We start from the raw sequence: 7,340 nt of genomic DNA on the forward strand, positions 1-7,340 counted from the left end.
ATAAAATATCAGCTCTTATCAATATCACCATCATTACCATTTTTTGCGGAGTTGGTATAACAACCAGACTGCTTTCCTTAAAAATGTATTACAGGGGCACCTGTGTAGCTCATTCAACTAATCTCTGAATTTGATTTCTGCTCAGTTCATGGTCTCAGGGTCATGAGATTGAGCCCTACATTGGGCTCCATGCTGGGCATGGAGCCAGCTTAAGATTCTCTTAAGATCCCCCTCCCTCTCTAAAAGGTATTACAAACTGAAATATTGCATGTGGAAATAATTTGTATTCTACAAACTCTATTCCAATCATTTCCATGATGATTTGCTGACCTCAGAGATGTAAGAAAGCTAAAGGTATTCCTAAAGGAAATGCATGAGTTCTCCAGAAAGCTCTAAAATTAAAAGAGTCTCATCATCTATGAGGGATCCTGTCATAGTCACAGTCACAGGCAAGCTCCTTAGACATTGGAGATCATTGGATCATATAGAGGTGAAAATAGTTGCTGAAAGTTTAGGAAACTTAATGAAGAGTTAGCATCAGAATTAGAATTAGCATATGGGGCATTTGACTCCATATTCTTGCCACCAAGGGCACATCAGTATTTTACCCTTTTGGAAAAGAACTTCTTAAGAAAGAGAGTTGATTTGAGTCAGACACTATGCTAGGTCTAGGAGTGAAGACCTAGGGTAATCTGATTCCAGAGGTCAATTAGACTTGTAGATCCTGCTGTCTCCCAGCCAAAGAAGGATAATAATTTTTTTAAAAAATTGACTAACTCTTGAGATCAGAAATTAGTGGGAGTTTTGATACAGTTATGTGTTTAATTCAGTACCAGGTTGGGAATTTACTCTCATGATATTTTCACACAGGGTGGAAAAACTGAAGGATCTGGTGTAATCTAAGTTGTACTTCCAACGGTTAACAAAACCAAAAGACAACTGACAGAATGGGAGAAGATATTTGCAAATGACATATCGGATTAAGGGCTAGTATCCAAAATCCATAAAGAACTTAGCAAACTCAACACCCAAAGAACAAATAATCCAATCAAGAAATGGGCAGAGGACATGAACAGACATTTCTGCAAAGAAGACATCCAAATGGCCAACAGACACTTGAAAAATTGCTCAACGTCACTCACCATCAGAGAAATATAGATCAAAACCACAGTGAGATACCACCTGACACCAGTTAGAATAGCTAAAATTAACAAGTCAGGAAATGACAGGTATTAACGAGGATGTGAAGAAAGGGGAATCGTCCTACACTGTTGGTGGGAATGCAAGCTGGGACAGCCACTCTGGAAAACAGTATGGAGTTTCCTCAAATTGTAGAAAATAGAGCTATCCTCTGACCCAGTAATAGCACTACTGGAACTACTCGGGATTTACCCTAAAGATGCAAATGTAGTGATCCAAAGGGGCATATGCACCCGAATGTTTACAGAAGCAATGTCCACAATAGCCAAACTATGGAAAGAACCTAGATACCATCAACAGATGAATGGATAGAGAAGATATGGTGTATATATACAATGGAATACTATGCAGCCATCAAAAGAAATGAAATCTTACCATTTGTGATTATGTGGATGGAACTAGAGGGTATTACGCTTAGCAAAATAAGTCAATCCGAAAAAGAGAACTATCATATGATCTCCCTGATATGAGGAAGTCGAGAAGCAACATGGGAGGTTTGGGGGGGTAGGAAAAGAATAAATGAAACAAGATGGGATCGGGAGGGAGACAAACCATAAGAGACTCTTAATCTCACAAAACAAACTGAGGGTTGCTGGGGGGAGGGAGGTATGGAGAGGGGGGTGGGGTTATGGACATTGGGGAGGGTATGTGCTATGGTGAGTGCTGTGAAGTGTGTAAACCTGGCGATTCACAGACCTCTACCCCTGGGGCTACTAATACATTATATGTTAATTTTAAAAAGTTGTACTTCAAGTTATAGTAGAATTCTGGGGTCACTTTTTGCCTGTTCTTTTCAAGAGGAAAAAAAAATGGTCTACTGAGATCCAAAGTGTGATCTTGTCCAAAAGTGCCATCAATTACCTGAGCCTCAATGTCATTGGCTCATTTGATTTGAAAATTGTTTCCAGTCCGGAAAACATTTATTGAGTGCCTATTATGTGGCAAATGTTGTGCTAGACTCTGGGGATACGAAGAAGAAGCAGACAAGCCCCTATCCCTATTGATTTTAAGAGTCTAATGGAGGAAACAGACAGATGAAGTATGCTACAAGTGTAATTATACTACAATTTGTGTAATAATAACAATAATATGTACACAGTGCCATGGAAGAGAAAATGACTCCTGGTAATAAGGAAGGCTTCAAACAGCAAATGATATTTAGCCTAGGTCCTAAAGGATGAAGAGGAGTTTAATAGGTGAAGAACTTAAGGTAGAGCACCCTAAGCAGGAGAAACAGCCCTCACAAAGCTCAAGAAGAAACAAAGTGTCTGGTCAGTTTTAGTAACATCAAGAAATTTGGAATGACCTCACTTGAGTGTCTAATAATAGTAGCATCTAACACGTATTAAACACATCATATGGATGAGGAGCTATTCTGGAATCAACATAAAAATACTGATGACATATTGGCTTTCTTTCAAATTTGATATGCATTTAATGTCTGCTTACATCTCAGTTCAAACCAGACACATCTCAGGTGTTCAGAAGCCACTCGTGACTAGCAAATGCTCTAAGTTGCTCTCTTTATTATGCTGTAGTGTGTAGAGGGTTTTTTTTTTTTGTATTGCTTTGTTTTTACTTCTGTTTCAACACTATCACAGTTCATAGGGTCTTTCAAGGTGATACCCTGTAGATCCTGAAAACCCAGAGACTCCCTTAACCGACCTGTTCTGACTTGTATTCTTTGTATTCTTGGGCTTTCTAGTAACTAAGCGAATGTTTATACCTGTACCTCAGCATAGACTAGATTTATAGCAGGAGATATGCAAGGTGACTTATTCGTCAGCATATAATTGTAGTTGAAACCTTGAGAATGAGTAGGTTCATCCAAGGAAAGAATGTATATATGACAGAATGACAGAAGATGGCTGAGGGGCTCAAGAAAGCACCCAACTGAAGGGAAGAGCAAAGGACGAGAAATGGTCTAAAAGTTACAAGCAGAGCCAGGGACAGAGTGGTGTCTCAGCAGCAAAGGAAGAAGAACATTTATAACCAAAGCAACAACTGGAGAGAGGTCAGCATGATTAAGGAGTCTATCCGCTCTACCACTTTACAATTCCAAGATCAGTTAACTAGTATGTTTTCAAAGATAACCAAGTTCAATTTTTAGTAGAAAGAAAATAAAGATAACAGAGCGTACATTAAATCACCTTTATTTTCATTTTAGCTAAAAGCTCCCTCTTGTGTCTAGAATGGGGATTTCCTTGTCAGCTCACAAAAAGGTTTTAAGAATAGCATCTGTTGGCTTATATTTATTTTCCTAATATTCTTCCATAATAGTCATTTTTGCCAATCCTTGTGTATTAATGTTATAATCAAACAAATATTATGATAAAAAGAAAAAAAAATAAGACTGTTTTTCGTCTAGATTTAAAGCTGCATTGGACAGAAAGTCAGTGTAAACACAAAAAATTCCATTCAGTGGTCTGCCTTTCTCAAGGAGGTAGAAGGTTCATTGAAATCCAGTATCATCTGGGAAAGACTGACATGTTTAATAATCAGCTCAGGTGAACCAGATCACTTTGGAGTTTGAAAGCCATCTCTCTGGGCACCAAAACTATCATGTCTCCAATAAAAGGAGAAAAGAGGAGCAAAAAACTCCCGTTTAGGGACCCAGGAGATCTGTAAAGCTCAAGAGTCCAGACACAGGGAATAGAGTAGCCCTGGAAGGTGCCAGAAGCAGAGGTCCTAGCCTGGTTTGTTCCACTGGTGGGTGTGCTAGGGAATTGAGGAAAAAACACTGTCCTAGAGAGTTGGAAGCCTGGGGGCTAACATCATGAATCTGCCTCTAAATGGCTGTGTGTGTGTGTGTGTGTGTGAGAGAGAGAGAGAGACTGACTTTGATCTGGCCTTTTCTTTCTTGGACCAGACTTCAGATTCTCTTCTGATGGGACCTTTTCATTCTGTGGTCTAAGAGTCACACCACAAGGGAGGCTGGATTATAAAGCAGGTGAGGTTTCCTATCTTCCTGTCTCACCTATTTTCAGGACTATTACCCAGCATGAGAGTCCAAGGCCCGAAGACCCTCTATTTCAGCACCTGTGCAAACCATGAGCACTTTGGACCAACTTCCTCTCCACAGTGCCGTTTACTTACTGGACAAGTTAACAGTACTTTGGCAGTGGTTGCATTTGCAAGATGAACCGAGGGTTGCTGTGCAAAGAGTAGAGCTTTTGCTGTATACCTTTTGTTAAGCTTGGATTGTTTACCATGTACACACTGTGTGGGTACAAGTATATGTTCCCGTGTATGCATTAAGCCACTCCCTACTTTGCCTGTCAGTTGAAATCTGGTTTCCTCATAGCCAAACACAGGTGAGAAAAGTGGATTCCCAGTGAAAGATTACTGGCACCCCACAATGATAGAAAAAACTCTACATCCCAGTAGTGTTGGCAATGCTGCAGGAGGTGTGAGAGAAATAGAACTTCGTAATAGATCCAAATAGAACCTTCTTAAGAAAGGGAGTTTGAGTCAGACACTGTGCTAGGTCCTGGAATGAGAACCCAGGACAATCTGATTCCTGTGCCTTTCCTCCCTCCACTATATCATATACTTTGCTTAACCCCACAGTAGAGACTGAAAAAGCTACAGCTCAAAGAAATATTCTTTGTGTAATGAAGTGCTGAGCAGAGAAGCAGGAACAGCCACACGAGCTAGGTGTGAAGCCTGAGAAATCGTTGTTTCAGAGCTTTGGTCTTTTTTCATTTCCTTTCTTTTCACTCCGTTCTCCTTTCCTGTTCTTTCCTTTCTTTATCTTACCTTGACTTGCCTTTCCTTTTTGTAACAAAGGCTGCAAAAACACCTCTCTTCCTCTCGGTCTCCTGGAGACAGGGGTCAATAGAGTGACAGCAGTGACAAGGATGTGGTGATGTGAAGGCTGATGTGTTGGGTGTAGTAGCTGTAGCCTGGCAAGGGATTAGCAAACCCACTTCGACTGATCAATGCAAGTCTTACCTTGGATGAGAGCACAGCTGACCTGCGGAGGAGCAAAGAACAGCAGTTTTGTAGGGGAGATAGGGAGGTATAGGCTGCTGGAACATTGACTAGAGTTGTTTTTCTTCTAAAACTCAAAACCGTACTAAAAGAAAAAAAAAGGTATGTAGGAAACAAAGGATTCCAACTTCTTCTCATGAAAAAAATCCAGGGTTACATTTAGATTGGATTGTTACTACTAGTCATTGGGAAGGAAGTAGTTTTGTGGGATTTAGGGCATGTCTGGTATTAACCATTGCAAGTACAAATCACACATAGAAAAATAGCGCATGTCAGGGGCAATGCGTATTCTCTCCTTTCTGTCTCCCCTTCCCTCCTCCTCCTCGTCCCTCTGTTTCTTAATTTCTCTCTCTGCGTCTTTCCTCTCTGTCTCCCTGTCTCTCGCCCTTCATTCCTTCCCCTTTTCTCCCTCCCTCTCCTCCTCCTACCCCTTCCCTTTCCTCTCTTTCTCTGTTTTCTTCTCTCTCCCCCTTTCTCTCTCTCTCTCTCTCTCTCTCTCTCTCTCTCTCATAATCCGACCAGAGAGTACCTTCAGAGATTTATTACAATTATGTTGAAAGAAAGCAGAGTAGTTTGGTTCTCTCCTATAAAACCCTATGCACAGATGGCAACTCAGTACTCACCAGGGAGTTCTCTAACTTCCCTTCTCCCTTAGGAGGGAGAGAATGTAAGCAGCTAGTCAGGCCCGCCTGCTGAATGGAGGCCAAGTGTGGTGGAAATGACAGAGTGCTACTCCTGTGCTGTCGAACGGAGTTTGCCTTGAGAGCCAAACCCACTAAAATGGGGTCTGGAAGCTATCAGAGAAGAAATCTGATACATGTATGTTTTTACCCACAGTCGTCCATCACCAAGGATTTTTGCATTTGAGGCGTGTTGCATAGACTCAGGCAAGCTGCTGTATATCAACTGTGATCAATTTTTAACATGCTGTAATAATCTAAAGGGAAACAGCCCTTGGAATCTATACCATTTTTTTTTGTTGTTGTTGTTGTTCTTTTACTAATTTGCCTTTCAGTGCCAAAAAATTAAAACAAAAACCTGAAAGGCAAGATTTTTTTTAAGATTTTATTTATTTTAGAGAAAGATACAGAAATGAAGACCACAAGCAGAGGGTGCGGGCAGAGGGAGAGGGAGAGAGAGAGTCTCAAGTAGATTCCATTCGGAGCAGGGAGCCTGATGCAGGACTTGATCCCAGGACCCTGAGATCATGACCTGAGCTGAAACCAGGAGTCAGATGCTTAACTGACTGAGCCACCCAGGTGCCCCTGTAAGGCAAGATTTAAATTCAGCCATCACTACTTCAGAAAGACCTAACTTACTTGTACGTTTGTCTGTAGCTACAGGGCAGAGTGAGCATATAAAGGTAAACGGTAAATTCAGGTAATGAGTTGTGTTGGCCACCTGTGCTCCTAAGCACTGGGTATGGTGCTGAATATTTTACATAGGTTAAAACTAAGAGGAGGAAACTTTAACTGGGTCAAAAGTGACGTGACATTTCAAAGTATTTTAGGTCAATGAAACAAAGAAAGTACATCCAGTTTTCTGCTTAGAGAGGCTTTCGGGTAAGGAGCTCAAAAAACTTTATCGTGAACACTGTCACAAAGCAATCTGCAACAATATTCAGAAAAAGGTACTGTATTAGAAACTGAAAATATGCCGTCCTAAAGTTTGTTAATATCCTCAGTTATATAAGCTACAAAAGTTTTACAAAGTTCTAAGAAGGAAAGATTGAGGTTACTATATTGGGGTTTCTTACTTAATCCCACAGTCCCTAAAATATACAGTCCAGACAAGTACCAACATTTCCTGGACCCTCCCCTCTGCCTTCCCCTCAAATGGTGATAATCTTCCAAGTTTTTACCTTTGGCCCTCCTCTGTTCTCACTGTATGTCTTCTCTCTAGGTGATCTCATCCTCTCTTGGTGACTTTTACCATCATCCATCTGCTGATGCTTTCCAAATCTCAGTCTTCCATCTTGACATCTCCCTAGAGCTCTAGACTCATATACGGAAAATGTCCAGTAATCATCTCCACTTGGATGCCTCCAAACCATCTGAAACTCAAGAGGACCAGAGCTAAACTCATCATTTTCTTCCAGATTCTATTCCTTATTCTTTGTCTTGGCTGGCAAAACCCAAATTCACTCC

The 7,340-nt window shown here is 40.9% G+C and overlaps 1 protein-coding gene across 2 annotated transcripts in view; it reads right to left on the bottom strand.

Moving 5' to 3' along the window:
* Positions 1 to 5,901, bottom strand: part of LHFPL1 (LHFPL tetraspan subfamily member 1) — a 99,387-nt gene extending 93,486 nt beyond the window's left edge. For both annotated transcript variants that reach the window (XM_032331692.1, XM_032331691.1), the window contains exons 1-2: positions 5,817 to 5,901; positions 5,155 to 5,278 (exon numbers count right to left, since the gene is read on the bottom strand). The gene's annotated coding sequence lies outside the window, so the exon portion shown is untranslated. The remainder of the gene's footprint in view (positions 1 to 5,154; positions 5,279 to 5,816) is intronic.
* Between the last annotated feature and the right edge of the window lie 1,439 nt (positions 5,902 to 7,340).

Source organism: Mustela erminea, chromosome X (genome assembly GCF_009829155.1).
Source record: "Mustela erminea isolate mMusErm1 chromosome X, mMusErm1.Pri, whole genome shotgun sequence".
Classification (NCBI taxonomy): Eukaryota; Metazoa; Chordata; class Mammalia; order Carnivora; family Mustelidae; genus Mustela; species Mustela erminea.